The 25,546-nt window shown below is 42.0% G+C and overlaps 1 protein-coding gene across 2 annotated transcripts in view; it reads right to left on the bottom strand.

The window, feature by feature from the left end:
- The window catches only part of LOC146003106 (U-scoloptoxin(11)-Sa2a-like), a 112,356-nt gene that overhangs the window by 20,457 nt on the left and 66,353 nt on the right, over positions 1–25,546 (bottom strand). The window lies entirely within an intron of this gene.

Below are 25,546 nucleotides of genomic sequence, written 5' to 3'. Positions count from 1 at the left end.
ATTTGAATGAAAAACACTAATGTTTCTGATGAATATATAATACATAAATATCGTAGGGTCCAAGTTGTAAATTGGCCCTAAAAATGACGACGAATTAAATGATTGTAGGTCATATTTCATTAACCATCGCAGAAATTAGAAAAAAAATTAACACAAAATGTTCTACACTATATAATATTTATTATATAATCCCCAGCTCAATTTCTCCATCTTAATTAAATCCTTTTATGTCACAGGGTTTTGCACTGAATACCTCCGTGGCGGAGTGGTTAGCACAGCGCGCTACGTGATTCAGATTCGAATCCTGATCTGGGTATTGGTGTTCTTTGTGAGTATACCTTCACCAATTTAATCGCCACCTCCTCGTTTTCGCGATTGGTAAAAAGTTGCAAAAGTGCGAAGTATAATAAACCAAATCAATCAATAAAATCGGAGAAGGATAAAAAGATAAATATATTTTGCATATATTTGTAAATATGTATGTATATAGTCAAGTGTCCCCCTTGAGATTTCTGGAGAGAGTGAATGTAATTTGAATGGTGAAATTGTAGATATATTTTATAACAAAAAGTATTGTTCTCTGTGACTTACAGGCCTTAAGTTACAGCAACTATTATTATTTGAAGTAGGATTACATTTAACCTTGCAGTGTATTTTACACTGATTATATATATATATATATATATATATATATATATATACGAGGCGAATTTTTTAAGTAAGTACCGTTTTGATATGTACAAAAAACAAGTAAACTTTTTGTAACAATTTTATTGTTACATGAAAGACAACACTTTTATCTACTTTTCCACATAATTGCCACCAATATCAAGGCACTTATCATATCGAACAACAAGCTTTTGTATTTCGTCGTCATAGAAGTTTGCCGCCTGAGTTGACAACTACTGCAACACGGCCGTTTTGAGGCCATCGTCGTCATCGTGGCGCTGACCTCCGAGATGCTTCTTCAGTTGCAGAAACACGTGGTACTCTCTGGGTGCTAGATCGGGGCTGTATGGAGGATGATCAAATTGTTCCCAGCCAAATGATGCGATGAGATCTTGACAAGAAAGGTCAAGGCGCTACCTAAACGTTTGCTTTTGTGCGCCTCAGTTAACATTTTTTGTACCCATCGTGAGCACAATTTTCGATAGTTTAAGCGTTCGGTAACAATTTCGTAGATAACACTTCTTGAAACTTCAGGGAACTCCTCTGATAGCGAAGAAATCGTGAAGTGTCTGTTCTCTTTCACTTTTTCGTCGAATTTCTGTACCAAATCGACAGTAATCACTGAGGGTCGCCCACTCCGTTTCTCGTCATGAACATTTTTTCGACTATCTTTGAAAGCTCTTAACCATTTTCGTGCCATTCCATCACTCATAATGTTTTGTCGATACACTTCACAAATCTGACGGTGAATTTCAACTGCTTTCACGCCTTTAGCACTAAGAAAACGAATAACAGAGCGTATTTCACAGTCGGCGGGATTCTCAATCGGCGGAGGCATTTTAAATACGCAAAAGCAAATGTATACACGATCGATTGTTGCCGCAATGGCGTATGTGGCTTGCCAACAGATGTAGGTACACAGTGCGCATGCACGGGACACCGACCGCAGCGCTCCAGCTGCGGAATTTTAAAACTGTAATTACTTTAAAAATACGCCTCGTATATATACTAATGTCCAAAATTAAAGCAACAAACGGAAATATTTTCCGTGTGTCCATTTGACCATATAATATGATCAGGTGATAGTAATATTTATGATGTCATAGACAACTGGTTTAAGATAGAAAATAAACTAACCTTAATGTGCCAGGATTTATCAACAAAAAAATCACGATAGCAACAGGTTAAACTTGGCAAATTTATAAAATCAAATCAGGTGAGAAAAGGATTTCTGTTCATTGCTTTAATTTTGGACACTAGTGTATATATATATATACACACTAGTAATATACAGATGGGGGACAAAATAATACGAACACCTGTGAAAAAGTATGCCACATTTCACACCGGCAGTACAGCAGCACCACCTGGCACTGAAGTCTGCCACCTAGTGGCTGTGAAGGGGAAGGTATTAGTTTTCCAACAGCAGTCATTGGTGGTGCATTCGTCTATCATACGCTCTCAAGAGACACTGCAATGTCAGACCTGACAGAGTTCCAAAGAGAGATGATTGTTGGAGCACGTTCAGCTGGAGCCACGGTGACGGAAACCTCAAAGCTTGTTGGGTGTGCAAGGAGCACAGTATCAGCCGTTATGACAGCGTACACAACACAAGGTAAGATGGCGTCTTCAAAGCACAACAGTGGACGAAAGACAAAGCTTGCTGCTCGGGATAGGAGGGTGTTGAAGCGCATAGTGGCCCGAAAGCACAAGCAATCGTTATCCGGGATAACATCTGAAATGAACAGGCATCTCCAGGACCCCATTTCAACCAAAACTGTCAAAAGGGAACTCCATGCTGCAAACATTCATGGCCGAGTGGCAATTCGTAAGCCATTGGTGACATAACGTAATGCTGTCAAGCGACGCCAATCGTGCAGAGCTCACAGAAGTTGGTCCCCACAGCAGTGGCAACAAGTCATCTGGTCTGATGAATCAACATTCACGTTATTTCAGACCACGGGGCGCGTTTATGTGTGGAGAACGCCTCGAGATGCATTTCATCCTGACTGCCTCTTGCCGACTGTGAAGCATGGAGGTGGGTCCATTATGGTATGGGGCGCGATATCTTGGCATGGTGTGGGACCACTTGTTTTTCTGCATGGGAAGATCAATGCCAGTCACTGTCGCAGCATTCTGGGGGATCATCTCCATCCTTTTGTCCAGACTTTATTTCCTGGGGACCGACCGTTTTTTCAAGACGACAACGCTCCTATCCACACTGCTGGGTCTGTTCAAACATGGTTTGAAGAACATGACGATGAAGTAGGACATCTTGAATGGCCCCCACAGTCTCCTGACCTGAACATTATAGAACATTTGTGGGGATATTTGGAGTCCAAACTTCTTGCTCGAAGTCCGCCTCCAGCCACACTTTCGGAATTGGAGACTGTTCTGGATGAAGAATGGCTCCATATTCCCTTAAACATTGTGCATGACCTCTATGCGTCCATCCCACGTCGCATACAAAGTGTACTTCAGTCACAGGGTGGTCCAACCCCCTATTAATAAAGATTTTCTCTACATTCACAGGTGTTCGTATTATTTTGTCCCCCATCTATATATATATATATATATATATATATATATATATATAAGTAGTGCAGGTGGCCGGGTACTGAATAATCATTTGAGGCTCGAATCATCATTTGAGGCTCGTCGTAGCCTTTTATGATGTATATTTTGAGGGCAGAGTTGGCAACACTGTGGGCCCACTGTAGCCTTTTATGAGGGGGGTCTATTGCCCTCTGTTTACATCTGGTAACACTGCCGTAGATTTTTTGACAGTGTTGTTAACCTACTGGGTTTTTTTTACTGAGGCTCGAATCATCATTTGAGGCTCGTCGTAGCTTTTTATGATGTATATTTTGAGGGGCAGAGTTGGCGACACTGTGGGTTTTTACTGTAGTCTTTTATGAGGGGGGCCTATTGCCCTCTGTTTACATCTGGCAACACTACCGTAGATTTTTTGACAGTGTTGTTAACCTACTGGGTTTTTTTCACTATAAATTTTCATCAAAGGGCCTGAGGGGTCCATGTATTTTTTATGTCTGGCAATACTGTTGGGGGCCTAGTGTTGGCGACACTGTGGGTTTTTACTGTAGCTTTTTATGAGGGGGGGTCTATTGTCCTTTTTTTATATTTGGCAACTCTATTGGATGTTCCTTTTTTGAGGCTTGGGTTTTACCAACCCATCCGAAGAAAATTCCACTATATGATCTTTCACTGGCTAAGCTAACCTACAAATAGAAATTGGCAACACCGACGAGCCTCAAATGATGATTTCGAGCCTCAAATAATAATTTCGAGCATCAAATGATGATTCGAGCCTCAAATAATAATTCAAGACTCGTCGGTGTTGCCAACCCACTCTACAAAAATTCCACTATATGATATTTTGAAGCCTTTCACGGTGTATGTTAACCTCACAAGCAGTGTTGCCAACTCGGGGCGAGGCGTAGCCTTTTATGGTGTATGTTAACCCTACCAGCAGTGTTTCCAACTCGTCGTAGCTTTTCACGGTGTATAATTTTTACACGCGCGCGCGTGTATTGTGACGAATGCACTCTCTCATCCTTGAAGGATGAATGCATCTTATCGTAATTTTCCAACTGTGGGACCAAATGTTTATATATCGTGACTTTTGTAAATCTCTTTCGGGAACAATGTGTCGCACACACACACGCACGCGCACGTGCCTGTATTGTGACGCAAGCAAACAAAAAAAAAAACTTTGCGTGTCATTACAAAAAAAAAAACTTTGACCGTATTCTTAAATAACTAACAAGGACAATGAATCTTTTTGGCTTCCGCAAACAGATCAACATGGAGACTGCACCGCCAAATTTCAATAACCTCTTACCTTCCGTATTATCTAAACTCAATGGTTTACTGATTGTTCATCTCAACAGCATTTGGACGAAACTGAATGACGATGTGGGCAAGATGTTTTATGTTTTTAATAACAATTTACATTTCTACGAAATTCCGATCGACGGGAAACTTCAAATCACCGTGAATCCGGAAAACGCAGGCGAAATCAAAATTTCTACCGGCAAGAATATTTTTCGAATCAAGCACGACAAGATGCTTTCTAACATTACGTACGATGTTTCTGCAGGAGATTATCTTTACATGGAACTTCTCGGAGATTACGACAAACTCATTCCTCTTTTTGTAGAATTACGAATCGTCTATCCTATTATAAATAACCGTTAACCAAAAATGCCTAACGACATTTTCGGCAACACCAAGCGTGTAGACCACGCAGAAGAGATTCTCATGTTGGACATTCGAGTTAAGAAGTTGAGGACCGATTTGATTGCTTTGCAGGAGACCTTAAACAAAAGTTTAGAGTCGGAAATCGCTACGCTCCAAACGCAATGTCTCGACCCCATTCTGAAAATCGATTCCGAACTGAAAACGCTCATAAAAAATTATGTCGACGTACCTTCTTACGACAGCGTTCAAAATATACAGTTGAGCGTGGATTCGCTTCAAAATGATTTGGCCAAATTACAGCAATTTCAATCGAAAAGTGAAGATTTGGAAAAACTGAAACTCGAAATCGAAGAACGAACTTCCGCAATAGAAAAGAATTTCTCTGAACTTCAAACCGTCGTGAACGATATAGACGCAGAACGCTTGCATGTCGTCGTTTCCAAATTACAAGAAGAATTCACCGGCACGTTGGAAGAAATCAAATCCAAGTTGCAGACTTTGGAAGATACAATGACGAACCTACCATCGTCGGACGAACTGCAGGTCATCGGTAAAAGCGTCGCGAACATAAAAATTCAATTGGAGGCCTATCAAGATTTCGAACACATTCAAACCACCATCGCCACGCTTCAGGCGTCCTTGGAATTGATCAACGAAGAAATTAAAAATATTCACGCTGAAGCGAGAGCGTTGACGAGCATTCAAGACACGTTGAGCACGGTTCAGCATAACATCGAATATTTAGAAAATTTAAACGTCGAATCCAATCTTGCTCATTTTCATCACGTACTGGACAACATACAGGGTGACTTGGAATCGTTACGGATGAGCGTGCCTTCGAGCGAAGATTTGGAAAAATTGAAAACGGCGGTGACGGCACTATCCGAATCGAGCGACATCAAAAGTTCGTTGAGCGATCTCGAGAGTAGGGTGGCCAATCTCCCCACCTCCAAAGAATTGCACGCTTTGAAAAGAAACATATCTCGAATGCTGAAACGACTAGAAACGGAAACGGCGAACGTGGAACAGATTCGAGACGAAATTAGTTCGCTGGTGTCGACGCTGCCCACTTCGCAGAGCGTCGCCGACCTTCACACGCAGTTTACAGAGATGCGAAGCATCGTGAACGATCTTACCGAGAAGAGCTCGAAATTGAATCAACTCGAGAACCTTCAGAACATCGTCGTCAACATCAGAGATCAAGTCGGAGTGCTGGAATCCACGCAGGAATCGACGCTGGCTTCTTTCGGTGCCAAGTTGCAAGAACTCAACGAAAACTACAAGCAGTTGAACGTGGAAGTGAAAATCAAACCGTCGTTTTCTGCCGTAACAGATACCATAGTCGAGCATTTGCTGCCCATCGAAAATAAACTCGGACAAGTTCACAGTAATCTGCTCGGCGTCGACACTAAATTCGCTAAACTGCATTGTCTGCAAGCCATCGAAATCAACAGCGTACCCAATCAACAGAGAATCTCCACGTTCGTCGAAGGTAACAAACTGTACATGTTACATCCTTATCATCCGTACTACAAGTTTCTCCTCGATGGCACGATTCAGATAAACGAATTTTCGTACTGGTCTCACGGTAGAAAAGCTAGCGTTCCCACCATGACTTTGATATCGAATCGTGGTGTCCAGAAAGCAGGAAACATTCCTCTGGCACGTTGGAACGAAACGCGCAACATATATGAAATACACGAAGACGAAGATCTTACCGTTTTCGACGTGAGTGCCGGCGATAAGCTGATCATTCAAAACACGAGCGAAGTGCCACCCTCTTTGAATCCCATCACGCTTGTGCTTCTCTTGAAACGTAATCTCTAAAAAAAATGTCTAGGCAAGCCATCGTCGAAGAATTGCATAAACCTGCACGCCGTAACTACGAACGTTTGGCTGTGGTAACCAAGGGCATCGACGACCTCTGGCAAAGTGACCTCGTGGAGATGAGTAGCGGCAATTTGAAAAACGTACATAAATTGAACAAGGGCAACAAGTACCTTCTCACCGTCATAGACACGTTTTCGAAATTCGCATGGGCTCTACCTTTGAAAGCCAAAACGGGAACATGCGTCACGGAAGCATTCAAATTAATTTTTCGCGAAAGCGGCGGCAGACGACCACGGTTTCTGCAAACAGACAAGGGGAAGGAATTTTACAACGCCGTATTCCAAAAGTTTATTCAAAAACACAAGATTCAACATTATTCGACCTTCAGTCACATCAAAGCCAGAATCGTGGAAAGATTCAATCGAACCTTGAAAACACACATGTGGAAACGATTCACGCTTCGGGGAAATTACAAATGGGTCGACATCCTGCCGGAACTCGTCGACACCTATAATGATACGGTACACAGAACGATAGGCATGAAGCCAGCTGACGTTACGAAATCTGACGAGCAGCGTTTAATTTCTACAGTTTACTGTCCAAAGTACACACCCACGACAAAAAAAACTAAATACAAAATTGGAGACCGGGTGAGGATCAGCAAATTCAAACGCACCTTCGAGAAGGGATTCACAAAAAATTGGAGCACGGAACTTTTTACGGTGGTTCGAGTTTTACCCGGAAACCGACACACGTATATAATAAAAGATAGTAGCGGCGAGATTTTGAAAGGAAGATTTTACGAAGAGGAACTCTCTAAAACGAAACACCCCGACACGTACCTCATCGAGAAAGTATTGCGTAGGAAAGGTGACAAACTGTTTGTCAAATGGCTGGGACTTCCGGAAAAGAGTTGGATCGACGCGGACGAAGTGATCTTGTGAGTACGTGGAACGTGGTGAAGCGTCTACCGGATCCGGAAAGTCAAACAAGAAAAAAAAAGAACGGTGAGTTGCTTCCCGACAGCATCCGCTGTCTGATCGTAGGTCCTTCGGGGTGTGGGAAAACGACACTGCTCGTGGACAATTTTCTCCTCGCACCGAATTGGTTAGATTGGAAGAACAGGCACCTGTACGTGTTCTCGAAAAGTTTGGAGCAATCCAAATACCAGCAACTGATGAAACTGTACGATGGTCTGGACATTGCAACGTTCGCCTCGGAAATAAAACCACTCGACGATTGTCGTGAAAATTCAGTTGTTGTGTTCGACGACGCCATCCTGGAAAATCAAAATGAAATTCGCAACTTTTTCACGCAAGGTCGTCACAAAGGAATGGATTGTTTTTACCTAGCTCAAACGTTTTCCAAAATTCCAAAACAGTTAGTGCGCGACAACGCTAATTTCATATGTTTGTTTCGTCAAGATCACACAAACCTCAAGAACGCGTACGATGACTACGTAGGCGGAGACATGAACTACAATCAATTTTCGGAAGGCTGCTGCTCTACTTGCTGGAACGGTGACGATTTCGGATTCGCGACGATCGACATGACGAGGAAACCCAACGACGGAAAACACAGAAACAAAATCAACGACTTTCTAAACGTTGCAACGTTGTGAGAAACGACGTATATAAATAAACGTTATGACGAAACGAAAAATCGAAGACGAAAATCTCAAGTTGCGAAAATACCTCGCGAAACGCTTCAAAGGTTGGAAATCCGAGAATCGCGGATTCTACGAAGAGAAGAAACGTCAGGATCAACCTGTGATCGATGCCATCAGCGGTCTAGGTAAAGAAATTAAAAGTGTCACGGAACAAAATAAAAATTTGATCAACGAACTTGTACCGCTCGCAGCTAAAAGTTACGCTGTACCCACGCCTATTTCGAGCATTCCTTCGACGCCGTTCGAACTGAAGGATGCGCCGGCACGACGTCGAGCTATTGGTAGCACGTCGTCTTCGGATAAAATCGAGTTGGGACCGTTGGCACGAGACTACCTGAGCACGGGGAAATTCGACAAGGATGAAGTGTTAGGATTGTATCCCAGCATGGAAACCAACGAAGGCGGTGGTGTGGTGTGGAAGATTGGGAAATCGAAGGTGACCTTCGAAGGCAACGACATTAAAGTTAATTTAGGCGAGAAGGATAGTTGGACCAGGTATCCGGGTACGGTGGGACTGTGGGAACTCGTTGCCAAAAAGCAGCCGAAAGATTACACCGACGAAGATTACCAGAGTTACAAGGAAATTCTGATCATGACGGATGCCTTGTACCAGAACAACGACGCCTCGCAGAATAGGGTGAAATCGAGCAGCGGCGAGAAGTACAGGAATCTCATCAAACCGATTTGGAACCAGGTCAAAACAGGCAGCGGCGTCAAACGCTACAACACGTTACCCAAAGAATTCGTTTGGGTGGACGACGTGAGGAAGCTCGTGGACCGATTGTTGGTAATAGCCGGCGAAGAGAATGCAGGCAACCGTAATTTCTACAACGAGAAGGTTGGCATCGTGGACATGATCAGCACGAAACTTTCCAACTTCATCGTGAACGACGACAAGGGCATAGGTTACCTGATCAAAATCATCAACACGCTACCTCCGAAATTTTGGAACGTGGCCGAAGGAAAGGGACTCGTGAACGACATCATCAACAAGTTACCTTTCGAGATGCATCTACCTGGCTACAAGTACTGCGGACCGGGTACCAAACTCGAGAAAAGATTGGAGAGAGGAGACAAGGGTGTGAATCCGTTGGACGCCGCATGCAAAGATCACGACATCGCTTACAACACCACGCAGACGGATCTGGATGCACGTCACGAAGCAGACAGAAAGTTAGAGCACGCAGCTTTCGAAAGGTTCGTGAGCAGAGACGCATCGCTGTGTGAACGGGTCGCCGCACTGGGTACCACCATCGCCATGAACACAAAACAAAAATTGGGGTGGGGTATATAAATAACATCCAGTAAAAAAACTACACAAGAAAAAATCTCAGAATATATATATAAATAACATACCGTGAAAATAACACATAAAGCATCAACATGAAGCCCAAGGGTGTCGTGTACCAGATACCATATTCGAATCTAAAAAATCTAGGTGCCCTCGATGGGTTACTCACCATGAAACAACGCGAGAAGAAACGTTCTTGCTTGTCGAAAGGACACGGAATGAAATTGCTGCTCAGCACACCTCAATTGAAAAGATTGCAGCGTTCGCGGAAACAGCAAAAAATCGGAGGTTTCATATTCAGCATCCCGGCCATCCTAGCAGCATTGGGGGCCGTTGGAAGTTTGGCCGGTGGAAGTGCCGCCATCGCGAAAACCGTCATAGACTCGAAGAAGAACAAGGCGGAATTGGAAGAACAGAAACGTCACAACCTGGCCATGGAGAAGAAAGGGGGGAAGGGCGTGATGAAGAAGTTTAAAAAAAAGAAACAATAGCACTCACCAACCGAGACATTGAATCTCTGATCGGACCGTTACAAATCAAACACTTCAGAGGAGTTTTCATGTCCGACTCGTTACCTTCAAGCGTTAAAAGAAGAGAATGCGGAGTAGTCAACTTGGACAATCAAAAAAATCCAGGCACGCATTGGATATGTTACCACAAAAATGATGATAAAGCATTCGTTTTCGATTCTTTCGGAGGTGTTCCACCTACAAATTTAATTCATTATCTGAAAACGAACAAAACCTCTATATACTACAACGACGAACGCATTCAAAATTTCGGAGACGTGAACTGCGGTCATCTCTGCCTCTCCGTGCTCGCGTTTCTCTCTAAAATAAATAACCCTACGATCGAGGATTTCCAGAAAGCATTGTGGAACCTTAAACAGCATCACTAGGATGGGCGTGTTCCATCTCACGAGCGAATCTTCAATCTTGAAACTCACGCTGCACGACGACATCGTCTATCCTAAATCCGTGGCTCTGCGTGCATTCTACAGCATGTACCTCATACCTAACGTCACGCAGCACAACAACAAAATTAGCGTCGGAAACGAACACATCGTCGTCACGCCAGGACAATACAATCTTTCCACTTTGCAAGCTCAATTACCCAAAGGTACATACCTTTCTCAAAATTCGGTCACGCACAGAGTGGAAATCCTATCCGCGACGGAGACCGTGGACCTGGGCACCATGGGAGAACTTTTAGGTTTCGAGAACAACCACCCAAAACTCGAAGCTGGCATCAAGCACGTAGCAACCAACATTCCTAAATTCTTGGCCATAGAGACTCTGAACGTACACTGTAACGTGGCCGAAGGTATGATCACGAAATCTTCGGACGGATTGTTAGGAAGTCACAAGCAGACGGGAATCATAGCCACTTTCAAACCAAGTTCCGAGTTCATGGAACCGATCATCTACACGCCCTCTTCGCCGATCTATTTTCCAGTATGTCGCAACCGCATAGACGACATAGAGTTGGTGGTGACGAACGAGAAAGGAGACGTGGTGGATTTCGCAGGTGCCACTACGACGGCCATCGTGGAGATCAACATATAATAAATAACCATACATGTAAAATGGAGCAAATCGAAAGTTACGAATTGCAATCTTTCCCTCCCAACCGTCGCACGTTCGCCAATCTCAACGAGGCGAACAGGGAGATCGAATACGACGTGGACGTAGGCGATGGGTTCGTTCATCCTCACAGAGCGGACCTCTACCTTCAATTCGACGTGGTGAAGAAAGAAAGCGGAGACGCGTTTCCCGCAGCAGCAAACTTGATACTCGTGGACAACTTCGTGCCTCACCTGTTCTCGCAGGTGGAGGTGAGGAAACACAACACCGTCATCGACAGAATAGATTATCCAGGCATCACGTCGACGGCAGTGGGAACGTTGAAATTATCCAAAACGGACGCAGCATACTACCAGGCCGGGGGATTCGAAGCCGGGACCAAAATATCGACGAGAAGTCACACGGTGCTCTTTCCCATGCGTCTGCTGCCTGGTTTCTTCTCGGACTACAAGGAGATCATGTGGAAGGGGGGACTGAGGATCACGTTTCGAAGAGCGGCCAACGACAACGACGCACTGATGCGATACGCTACTTTGGGTCCGGACGGCACCACGCCGATAGCCAACACTTTACCCGAAGCAGCCAAGTGCGTCATCCGGAGCATGGAATTGAGAATGCCGGTGGTGGAATACGAAACGAACTACGCCCTCAAGTACAAAGCGGAGATCTTGAAAAGTCCGCAGGTGCCGATTCACTTTCACGGTTACCAGTGCGTGCAGAAAATGGCGTCGGGAAATCACATGGAATTCGACGTGACGACGCAGTTCAACAACATACAGTTCGACATGCCAGATTTCGTCGTAGTGCTTTTTCAGACCGGGAGGGACAAGAATCAGGAAAAAGATTCCAGCAAGTTCGACGACTGCAAAATCAAGAACGTTTATCTGAAGAACGGTAGGAACGAAGTGTTCCCGCGCGAGAATTACAACCTCGACGTGACCAAAAACGATTACCTCAAACTTTACGAAGCGTTCTCGGCTTACAAACGCGTGACCGAGGGAAGCGTGGACATGTACTACACGCCCTGCGAGTTCAAAGCACGGAGACCCATGACCGTCATCAACACATCTAAGAGAAAGAAGGTTGTGGTCAACGATCGTACCAACATCAAGATTGTATGCGAGTTCCACGATGCCTTGCCTGCAGATACTCTGTGCAGTGTCATTCTTATTGCAGAGAAAACATTTGTGTATGACGTCAAGAATGAAAGAGTGACTGAACAGTTTTAAATAAATAAAAAAAAATAGCACACAATAAGAAATGTGGAATTTTATATATATAAGTACAAATTGTAATTAGTAGTTTCCAGAAGTTTAATTTTGCTGTGCCATGCATGCATGTAATCGAGGAAGTGGAAGTAAATTAAAATTGTTTTTTTTTTCGCATTGCCCATTACTTTTTGTTACACTCTGGGCAGGCCTTACTAGTTTGGAGGCGATAGTGGCCCCACGGAAGTGTATGGACCCCACATTCAAGAATACACCTCTTGTCGTCGTGTGCATCCAGAGCAACTTTCCTGACAATATTAGTTGTAAGCACATGATCGACGCTTTGGATACGATGCTCTTTTTGTAGAATGGGCGATTTTGTTCTGAGGCACTCGAGGTAATCCTCAAACTTGAGGTGCTCCCGAACCACTTGCCTACTTACACCCTTTGCCTTTTTTGTTACTGAACCCTCAGCCCGGATCGCATAGGCTTTGGCACGAAGTCCAGCAAACTCCACAATCACATCCCCGTCTTTCTCGTCCTTGAGTTTGCCGGGTATTTTTTTGTTCCGGGGCAGAATTCCATACCGGTTTAGCTGGGGATAGCCCGATGTATCGAAGAGCTTGACAAGAGCTGGAACTTTGGCTATATCACCATACGCATCGACCGTGCGAACATGGTACACCAAGCTGTCTGTGTCTGTGTAGAGGAGCGAGATATTGTGGTTGTAGTGTGCACGTAGTATGCCGTAATATGTCTCGAACATGCACAACTTGCTCAGATCCAAAACTGCAGCTCCCACATAGATGGGCTTGTTGAGTAGCACCTTGCCCCGGTTCATGTGAATCAGAGACATCTGTTCGTTGTAAATTGTTCGAGACCTGAACAGCGGGCTTGCAACAAGTCGACGACACTGTGTTTTCTTCGTCACCAACCTCACATCAACGCGATTTCGCACATTCTCCATGGTCTTCCCAAATACCGCATTGTTCATTAATTTGAAAAAATCGCGATCAAGTTCCGAAGTGGCATCAGTGCGATGGTTGGTGTTCAGTTCGATGTACGGCTTCAACCATGGAGACTGCCTGAACAAGAGCACGTGGTAAACTGCTTTGACCGAGACCCCTTGCTGCATTAACCACTGGAGGTTCCGGTAGTGTAGCACATAACACTTTTTGGGCTCCAAGTCCATGACGAGCTTCGGTTGATCCGAGCCAGGTGGACACTTGACTTCCGGAGCAGGCGAAAGGTCACAGAATGTATCCTGCAGCTTCTCGGGGAAGTCAAGGTCCACCTCGGCAAAAAACCCAAACTCGTCGCACTCTTTTTCGATGTCGTGGTATAAAGAATCAACCCACTTAAACTGTCCTGTTGGGAGTGGCTGCATCATGGAGTGCCCGTAAAGATTATTCACATCAGTGTACATGATGTAGCTTGATGGTTGGGAGGGGTCGTAACCAGTGGCCATGTGGTGATTGTTGGCGTGTGCGAAGCGTTGCGACAATTGGACCATGCCGCCCCGGATAGCTCTCTCGATGAAAAGCATGATATCATTATCGGAGATAAGTGAAAGTTTAACTTTAGTCAGCAGGAGCATGGCAGACCATGCCAGTCCAGGAAGGCTGTAAAAATATACAGGGTCCAGGTTGTAAATGTTTATCGCAGTTGCCCGAAACGCCTGGAACACATCGGCAAGAAGCGTCACATCAAGCTTCAGGTATGCATCGTGGTAATCACCGAAAGTTCGGCAACCCAACTCGACCCACATAGACTGAGCATGCTTGTACTCCTCGTCGGTAATACCAGAACCTCTCAGCTGGCTGTAGAACTTATCCTGGGGAGGCAGCAACTCTTCTTCGAACTTGGAAGGGTCTGTGACGTATTCGTAGGGGTAGACCCCTTTACGTCTGATGAGTGCGACATCTAAGTTCGGGAAACTTGATGTGGTAATGGCTAGTTGGTCGTCTCTGAGCTTCCCAGCAAGAGCATCGAGGCTTGCCTGGAGGAACCTCAGAGAGTCGAGGAACCGAAGCTCGATGCTGCTGCTTGAGTCGGGGATCGGCACCCACTTGCTGATGCTAATATAACGCTCCTCGTTTTTTGCCAGGACATTGATTCTCGCATTGTCGTACCCTAGATGTGTGACCAAGTGATGGAAATCATATCCCGAGCCATTGTGAAAAAAGACCGGTATGAAGCGCGGGTCCCTGGCTCTCAAGTTACATCTGTTGCACCACGGGCCAATGTAGCTTCCGCTCCCATAATGGTCATGGTGGTGGACCTTTTTGTTATCGTCAGTGAAGACCGAGTTGCAAACAGGACAATTTAGAGCTATTTCGTGCTGATGCTTGTTTTTGGGAGACAGAGGCAGCATGGGCTTGGGGGCCAACAGTACCTTCCCTATCTTGATGGCTTCCTGTTGCATTCTCTCCAGGAAGTGTTTGACCGGGTCGGGACCGCGATACACATAGGGCTCGGAGGCAATATGTTGGTCTCGCCACACCACAACATAGGAGTAACTCGAGGCCTCGTGGATTTGGAAAGGAATGGTAGAGGATGTTTCGGGGTTGGGCTCGCAGTTAGACAGAGGTTGAAGAAAGGCCTCGAAGTCTGCTACAATATAGGCAGGATGCTTCACCATAGCACTGTTCTTGCGAAAGCACTCTACTGCACCAGGTTCGGGCAGGATAGTTCGTGCAGGCTTGTTGGTACCACAGTAGAGCATGTGGCGAGCTAGCTTCTCAGCAGCAATGTTGGGTCCTCTGATGCGCCGGTAATCCTGCTGTTCTCGATTATGAAATGTAAACAAGCACCTGCGACACACCTCGACGTGGGTTTTGTTTTTGCTCCGTTGGCTCGAAACAAGCCGAGAGAGGGAACGGATAAGGGTGTAATGGTGATGGGTCTCGTCCTTGATGAGCAGGAGGTTGATTTCTCGTACCTCGTTGTTGTTGCTCACGTTGCTCACCCGGATGGGGTAGACCTCATGTTTGTTCTCGGTGAGACCGTAAACATTGATGGCTAATTGCAGGCCCAACAAGTCACGAGCACAAACCTCAAACTTGCGAATATGCGAGACTTCTACAGGGTAGGCAATCCCGGCCATTGCATCCTCCAGTTCCGACTCATACTGCTTGTAGTGTGCAACATAGCGTGGACTGTTTTCCCTAGGTATAGGGTGTAATGCTGCCAGAACCGACCAGAGGAAGCATTTGGTGTCTTTGTTCTGAATATTGAGAACAGCTTTTCTTGCTTCAACCTCGGGTGGCAGGGCAATATAGCTAGACCCTGCCAGTGGCAGGGACTTGCTAAGTTTCAGACAAAGTTCGTGGGGGTCGCCACACAGCGAACCGCCCGAGCCTTTAGCCTGATGCTCCTCGTGCTTTGCCACAAACTCCTCGACAAACTTGTCGTAGATGCTGTCGAGGTCAGTGATATCTGCTTGATGCAGTGTTTTTGCTTTTGTGGCATGGAAGAATTTATATATTTCATCAGACGGTTTCTTATACTTGCAGCATAGCACAGCATAGAATTTAGTGGAGTATGTAGCCAATGCATCGTTGAGGATGGATATTATCTTAGCTCGCTCGCTCTCCAGAAAACTACGCACATCGCACAAGCTGTCTGATGTTATGTTAAAGTCTTCTAATAAATGCTCAAACGCAAATCGGTCTGCTTTCTTCGCCAGCTTGACGCGTTTGGCAGGTGGCGATGCATCGAGGGAGGTTACTTCTACCTTTCGCTTGGAAGGTTGCGGTAGAGATGTTCCAGTACTCTTGCAAGTAAGCTGGTGTCGCTTGAAGTTGGCAATAGAAATATTTTTTCCACACTTAGAGCACAGTTTGGTTGCACATATTCGCTTTCCCGGCACACAAGTACGACAGTGTCTTTGAAAATTTTTAACTTGACACAGCAATTTGGCACGTAGGGCAATTTTTTTCAGAACGCATAATGCAGAGATTTTTTGGGGGTATGTTATTTAATATCCAATGCTGTGCAATGCAAAATATAATTGTTTACTTTTTTTTTAACTATTTTCTATGACCTTACTTGGGTTTTTTTTTTCGCCAAATTATATGCTTCTAGTCTCCTATACAATACAATATACGTACAATATTGTCAACAGTATCATATTTGAGCAGGTCGCTTGTCACCTAAACACTACAGCTCACAGGTTGGCAAAATCTGACATGAAAGCAGATAATACGCTTAAGTCTTATTTATATATAATTTTCACGGGCGTACAATATTGTCAACAGTATCATATTTGAGCAGGTCGCTTGTCACCTAAACACTACAGCTCACAGGTTGGTAAAATCTGACATGAAAGCAGATAATACGCTTAAGTCTTATTTATATATAATTTTCACGGGCGTACAATATTGTCAACAGTATCATATTTGAGCAGGTCGCTTGTCACCTAAACACTACAGCTCACAGGTTGGCAAAATCTGACATGAAAGCAGATAATACGCTTAAGTCTTATTTATATATAATTTTCACGGGCGTACAATATTGTCAACAGTATCATATTTGAGCAGGTCGCTTGTCACCTAAACACTACAGCTCACAGGTTGGCAAAATCTGACATGAAAGCAGATAATACGCTTAAGTCTTATTTATATATAATTTTCACGGGCGTACAATATTGTCAACAGTATCATATTTGAGCAGGTCGCTTGTCACCTAAACACTACAGCTCACAGGTTGGCAAAATCTGACATGAAAGCAGATAATACGCTTAAGTCTTATTTATATATAATTTTCACGGACGTACAATATTGTCAACAGTATCATATTTGAGCAGGTCGCTTGTCACCTAAACACTACAGCTCACAGGTTGGCAAAATCTGACATGAAAGCAGATAATACGCTTAAGTCTTATTTATATATAATTTTCACGGGCATACAATATTGTCAACAGTATCATATTTGAGCAGGTCGCTTGTCACCTAAACACTACAGCTCACAGGTTGGTAAAATCTGACATGAAAGCAGATAATACGCTTAAGTCTTATTTATATATAATTTTCACGGACGTACAATATTGTCAACAGTATCATATTTGAGCAGGTCGCTTGTCACCTAAACACTACAGCTCACAGGTTGGTAAAATCTGACATGAAAGCAGATAATACGCTTAAGTCTTATTTATATATAATTTTCACGGGCGTACAATATTGTCAACAGTATCATATTTGAGCAGGTCGCTTGTCACCTAAACACTACAGCTCACAGGTTGGCAAAATCTGACATGAAAGCAGATAATACGCTTAAGTCTTATTTATATATAATTTTCACGGGCGTACAATATTGTCAACAGTATCATATTTGAGCAGGTCGCTTGTCACCTAAACACTACAGCTCACAGGTTGGCAAAATCTGACATGAAAGCAGATAATACGCTTAAGTCTTATTTATATATAATTTTCACGGACGTACAATATTCTTAAGAGCGTCAGTTTCCGTAGAGCTCTCTTTTTCCATCTTCCCTGTATACAGTGAAGCTGTAGAAAACACAATTAGCTAACCTAGCATACAACATACTTTCCTAATTAATATGGATATTGTCACACATTCCTCTTATTTTATACTGTTGTAAATAGAAAAAATTATGTACGGTAAATATTTTGTACATTATAGAGAAAAAATGCAAAATATCCCCCAACTTTAATTCGATCCACCTCTGAATCGAATTTTTTACATATTTTCACACCGCCATATGTTGTTCTATTTTGCTTCTTTTACTTGTCTTGCTTAATTAACTCTCGCTAATTAGCATTTTTTTGGAAGAAGTCAAATAGAACAACATATGGCGGTATGAGAAATATGCAAATTAAAGAATATTTTAGTAATATAAGGGCCCTAGCAATTAGCTTCGTCGACTAAGAGTACTCTTTTAAACATCTTCAGCTAGATCGTATTACTACGCGAGGACGTTTAAAATGTTTGGGTGTTGAAAAAGTTTGATCCTACTTTTTATTTCTATTGTTTGCTAATAGATGGCGCTAATAGTACCCCCTCCCCTCCCTCTCCCCTCTTTCTCCTCCTCCTCTGCTGTATGACAAATAGCACAAACATAAAAATCAAGATTTTGGAGAGCAAAACATAAAATTTGCATGCATCTGATGTCGAACTAGGAACTTTTATCTTTCGGGGAGTCAACATTATTTTTTTACTCAGTCGTCATATAACATGAACACACGCAAATATTCACATGTGCTTTTTATTATTTCGTGTTCGGTAAGTACAAGTATATTCTTACATAAATTATTGTTTAATTTAATAAATTATAAACTCGGAGCCTGCTATACTAACATTTCTTCTGTCTATTGAAAGCGAATGTTGCGTGCATACGGAAATAACACAGAAAAAAAAAGCGGATGGAAGCAATTTAAAATCAGTGGAGCAAGGTTAGTATTACGAGAGCGTAAAAACATGTGCTTTCATTCAACTTCGAAAAATAAGAATAAATGTGTGCATACAGAACACATATGCTTTCTTTTCACAGTTGTAAAATCATATAAATTGTACATGAAGTAAGTTACGGGAAGGCTCTCTCTTTTATGTCTGTGTATATGTTGTACAATTAGGTACAAGTATTGTACAATTAGGTACAAATTGTTGTACAATTATTTTCCCCAGTTGTCCAGTTGGAGTTGGGGGCATAACACTGGTACTATTTGTAATCACAGTGCTTACTCATGTATTTTGTTTAATATTTTATTTCAAATTTACTGTCAGAAACTAGTGTTGCCAGTTCCTGGATGTAGGTTTACCTACTCTGTTGGTTGTCACTGTCAAGCTTCCAGTATTCGTACAGCATAAAAAGCTATAACCCCCCTCTCAAAATATATACATTGTATACGCCAAGATGCCCAATAGCCTAGCAACACAGCATGAAAAAACATGCCAAGAGGACCCAGTGGGTTTATAAGTCAGTGCTGCCAACTCATATTTGTAGGTTAGCTTAACCTGTGAAAAATCATATAGTAGAATTTTTGTAGAGTGGGTTGGCAACACCGACGAGTCTTGAATTATTATTTGAGGCTCGAATCATTATTTGATGCTCGAAATTATTATTTGAGGCTCGAAATCATCATTTGAGGCTCGTCGGTGTTGCCAATTTCTATTTGTAGGTTAGCTTAGCCAGTGAAAGATCATATAGTGGAATTTTCTTCGGATGGGTTGGTAAAACCCAAGCCTCAAAAAAGGAACATCCAATAGAGTTGCCAAATATAAAAAGAGGACAATAGACCCCCCCCTCATAAAAAGCTACAGTAAAAACCCACAGTGTCGCCAACACTAGGCCCCCAACCGTATTGCCAGACATAAAAAGTACATGGACCCCTCAGGCCCTTTGATGAAAATTTATAGTGAAAAAAACCCAGTAGGTTAAGAACACTGTCAAAAAATCTACGGTAGTGTTGCCAGATGTAAACAGAGGGCAATAGGCCCCCCTCATAAAAGACTACAGTAAAAACCCACAGTGTCGCCAACTCTGCCCCTCAAAATATACATCATAAAAAGCTACGACGAGCCTCAAATGATGATTCGAGCCTCAGTAAAAAAAAACGCAGTAGGTTAACAACACTGTCAAAAAATCTACGGCAGTGTTACCAGATGTAAACAGAGGGCAATAGACCCCCCTCATAAAAGGCTACAGTGGGCCCACAGTGTTGCCAACTCTGCCCTCAAAATATACATCATAAAAGGCTACGACGAGCCTCAAATGATGATTCGAGCCTCAAATGATTATTCAGTACCCGGCCACCTGCACTACTTATATATATATATATATATATATATATATATATATATATATATATAAAATGGATGTTGTGTGTGTTTGTTCCGGCATAACTCTCGAATGCCTGGAGTGATTCCAACCAAACTTGGTACACGTTTCACTTCACTTGAAATCTCGAAATAAATACTGTGGGGGTAAGCTACTCCTGGTACCCCTAGGGGTGGGGGTAGGAAGGAGGTGACATGTAAAACGACAGATATTGCTTTACTGAAGCTATAATATCCTTATCTCTATGCAACCCAATTAAACTCTATGTACGTCCGGTAGCATAACTAGAAGGCCTTCTAAATATTGATTTGTAGGGACAAATTAACTTATACTCAACTTATTAATCGAGATGGGGGGTGAGAGGGGGTGAAAAATAAAATGTCAAAAATGACTTAGATTAATGTCGAATTCATAGTTTTCTGAGCCGCTAAGCTAATTGGTAACATTCACGATGAAATAAAATTAGTTACATTTTACACTAAAGTTAGAATTCATTATTTTCCTGTCTAATAGAAGATTGGGATAAATCAATACCCAGGCAACGCCGGGAAATCAGCTAGTCTAACTATAAAGAACAGCTTTTTATCCTACAGTAATTAATGAAAAGTATACAGTTATGCAAATTGTATATAGATAGACATAATATGAAATTTACAAATGTATGTAATTTAAAAAGAAAACATAAGTAGTAGTAGTAGTAGTAGTAGTAGTAATAGTAATGTAATAATTATTAATAATGATAATAATAGTAACAAATTATTATTATGATTAATAAAATTATAATAATAATAATAATAATAATAATAATAATAATAATAATAATAAAAGTTTCTGTAACTCTGCTTCCCTCTGAGAGAAATCTTGCGGGCTCTGATCGTAAGTGAATTCAAATATATTAGAAATTACAAAGGGAAATAAAGTTTACGTAGACAATGAAACCGCTCTTAGATTCACTCAGTATATGGCAGGAGGGGAAAAGCGTTTATAGCAGTTCCATCTCTCGGGTCATTTTTTATCTTCTTCTATACCTTGAATTCTCCTGGCACTATTTTTAATAACTTTATAAAGTGAAATTTGATGGGATTGAAATGAGATTCAAATCCAAGATGCAGAACTTTAAGGGCAGGACAATTTTGCTATTTTCCTCTCACTGGACATTCAAAGGTCTCAGCTTGACTTGCATTTAGTTCACGTATATAAACTTGAACGTGAAAGCCCTGTTTCATTAACGTCAACCCCGTAGCTGTAAGTACCTGGAGGGATCGGTCGATTTCTCATCTGTAGCGTCCTTTTCAGTGCAAAACCTTACAAGTTACAACTCGTCGAATTTCGAGCCATCGGATCCAGTCGCTCGGGCTTCTGTCCCACGAGATTGGATTCAGAGCTGAGATCTGCACGGATGCTGTGTCCTACGAAAAATCTCCACGTCCGTCTTTCCGGTTTGATCTCCTGCGAATCCTTCTCCGTTCCGATCTGCATTCAGGCGTTGTCATAGAATCTTCCGGAGATCCAATGGCTATAACAACGTCACTGTTGGCTATGCTGCTGAATATTGTATAGTAGCTGAAAGCTATATGGTCGGATAGCCTGCAGTGAGGAAGTCAATGTTTGTGTGTGTGGGTGGGTGTTTGCGAGAGAGAGAGGGGAGAAGTAGAGATGTAATGGGGGAAGAGAAAGGTTTAAAGAAAGGAACAAACAGTTAACCAACGCACGACAGAGAGAGAAAGAGAGAGAGAGAGAGAGAATATATATATAGAGAAAAAAGAGTTGGAAAAGAGAGAATGAAAGAGAGAATGAAGAAAAAAGAGAGGGAGGGGAATAGAAAGAATGGAAGGTAAAGAAAGAGAGGGTGGAGAAAAGATAAAGAAAAGGAGGGAGATAGATGGTGAAGAAAAGGGAAAGAGAGGGAGAGAGAAAGAGGGTGAAGAAAAGGGAAAGAGAGAGAGAGAGAGAGAAAACAATGAATTAGATAGATTTTTATAGAGTACTGGGAGGGAGAGAGAGAGAAATAGAGAAAGAAAATATAGTGTGACGTAAAGGAAAAGAGAGGGAGAGAGGGAGATAAAGAGAGAGTGAATAAATGAAAAAGAGAGGGAGTGAAAGAGAAAACATGGAGAAGACAGAGAGATGGAGAAAGAGAGATAGCCGAAGAAGAAACGGGAATGTGCGAAGAAAAGAGCACGAGAGAGAAAGAAAGAAAAAAATATAAACAGAGAGAGAGAGAGAGAAGACAGATTCATTCGGTTTAATGTACTTCTCTTTTCTGCCTCTTTTGTCGAATGGCAACGATGGGGATGAGTGTTGATTAGATTAGATTGATGAACAGACACTTACAAAGAATACCCATGCATAGACCGGGACTCGAACCCGAGAACTTCGGTACCGACACCGAGAGTCGACCACTCAACATGTTCATTCACCAAGTCGGCTAAAGCACCACAAAAACACATAGTTCCTGCTCTTACACCCTTATCAACATATACGAAATATTACAAGTTATTTTCTCCTTTAGAATTGACAGGCTTATTTATACAGTATGTAACATTCTTATTCGTACACACGGATTTTCAAAGAAAATGCTTTAATATCTGAAAGGAAATACACTCTTTTGAAATTGTTTCTTTACAATTCGATAACTAATATCATTAGGAACATAAAATCGTACCCAAATTCTGTATAACCAATAACAATAATAAATTAAATGAAACTGAAAGAGAAACATGCCATTTTTTGTACAACTTTTCTATTCGTACACTTAATAATATAAAAGAAAAAAGTATATTCAGAGCAAATTGGCTGAACAGTTCTAATACTTTGATGCGTATCCTTTGGCTTTAATTACTGCTTGACACCTGTTTTTCATAGAATTAACCAGTTTCCGACATGTTTTAGAGCTTGTTTTATTCCACTCGGCTTGCACAACAGTTTTCAAAACTTGTTTGGACTTGATATCTGCTTTACGGACTCGCCTTTTCAAAATTGCCCATAAATGCTCAATGAGATTGAAGTCTGGACTTTGAGCTGGTGTTTGTAAAAGTTTGGGCACATTCCATATTAGCCGATTCATGTTTACTCGCGCCTTATGCTTACTGTCATTGTCTTGTTGGAATCTGCAGATAGCACTCTGCTTTGCATTGTTCTTCAATATGTCCAAATAGACATATGAATCCATGATACCATCAATAAACTGGATGGTACTAACACCTTTGGACGACATACTAACCCAAATCATTAATGACCCACCACCGTGTTTAACTGTTGGAACTGTGTTAATGTGATCATTGTCTTTATTTGATTTTCTCCAAACCCTATTTATCCCATCTGACCCGTATATATTAATCTTGGACTCGTCTGACCATATGACACTAGCCCAAAATTCCTGGTTCTTGTGGATGTGCTCTTTCGCGAATGAAAGTCTATTCCTGCGATTCACCTTATTTACATACGGCCTCTTTCGTGGTATTCTGCCATGATATCCATGCTTCCACAAGGCACGTCGGACAGTTGATCGGACATCATCTTGCCAGAACATTTTCTACTAACGGTCGTAACTGAGGAACACTTAGTCGGGGGTTTTCTCGCACTCTTTTAAAATAAAGCGTTCATCACGTTTATTCAACCGTCTCTCTTTTGGTTTTCTCGGCACATTCTGAGTGTGATTTATTGACTTTTTGTCCAATTTTTCTTAAAGAATAACCTCTAAGGGCCAAACTTATAATAACATACTTCAGATCGGAACTAAGTTCCTTCGCCTTGCCCATTTCGAACACGCTGATAGATAGACGATAGGCCTACAACAATACCTACGCCAGCATTCCGCTTGACGGGGAGCGCGCCTGCATGTTCAAACTTGTTACGAAGTTGCAAACTGCACGAAATCGCCCGAATAGCGGTGGCGCTGTATGCCAGGAAGATTGAAACTCTTGCCTGTACGAATAACAATGTTGCATGAAACAGCATGTTTTTCTCTTTTCACACAAATTATATGCTCTGTTTGTACACTTTGAACATACATTTTTATTGACATTTGTTGGTGAAACCTTCATTAACATTAATTTCCAGATACATATGAAAATTATTATATTTACTAGTAGTTATGACATTTTTTCCTCAGAAATTCTATGTGTACGAATAACAATGTTACATACTGTATAACATTCTGTATTGTTGCTAAGTTTTCTAAACACACAATCTCTGCCTGTTGTTGTTGATACAAGTAATTTCTCACACCTTATAGACCAGCGCCTGGGGGTACATTCTTGGATTCTCAACTTGTATCTATTCCTGAATAAATGAAAAATTTGTTGGCATAAATGGAAGTGGTTGAGAATATCACTACGAGTCGACACACAGTCTCCATTCCTCAGCCTTATAACAAGTTCCACAGCTCCCTTCTGTAAATTCCAAGGCATGGAAAATGAGGAACACATAAGGAAGAGGAGAAGTAGGATATAGAGAAAACGAGCATGGAAATAATAGGAGAGCGGGGGCAAAACAGCAAATTGGAATGGCAAAAAATAACTTTAGCAAACCAGCCTTGAACTTCTCAAACACCATATGTACGTACACAAGAGAGAAAAGTATCTTACATATCGAAACAGAGAAATAATTATGTAAGCAAGAAACAAAAGGAAGTTAGATAAAATATATCAATTTGTGCGGTCTATTTTTGGACATATTGTATTTATATATTTATTTCCCAATTTTGTTTCGAAGATGTGGAAATTTCCAACAAGACCGATGCAGTTCTGAGCATTTCTATCACATTTCATTCCTTTGAAACTTTATGTTCCAATTTTGTTTTAAAAATACACGAGTTTTTCCATGTGGGTACAATTTTTAAATGTGGCAGAAGGACTTCTGGGAGAGTCTCTCTGTGTATTTCTAGACATTTACAGCCAATTGAATCTCGTTGGAATTCCTTTGAATCCAAAGTAAATTTAATAGTTATTTCAAAAGACAAAAACAATAAAAGGACAAAAAATAATAAAAAGTTTTGTAGAGTTATAGATGTGACAAAGTTTGGAACAGGTTACGTACGAGTAAAGGTTAAAAAAAAACAAATTCCAAATCAGTATTAAAAAATTAGGAATATTACACTGTAATTGAATATTTAAATTGTAAATTGTTGACGTTTTTGAATTAATTATATTGCTTTTCTAATGACAAACGTGAAACTGTAGTGAGCACTAACATGGGGTATATGGTTTATATGGAGTCATGGATACCCGAAAGGGGGCCAAGAGGGGACCACGGCCCCCACTGGAAAATGAATGT

Source organism: Lepisma saccharinum, chromosome 19 (genome assembly GCF_977018435.1).
Source record: "Lepisma saccharinum chromosome 19, izLepSacc3.1, whole genome shotgun sequence".
Taxonomy (NCBI): domain Eukaryota; kingdom Metazoa; phylum Arthropoda; class Insecta; order Zygentoma; family Lepismatidae; genus Lepisma; species Lepisma saccharinum.
This window is presented reverse-complemented; position numbering and strand designations above follow the sequence as displayed.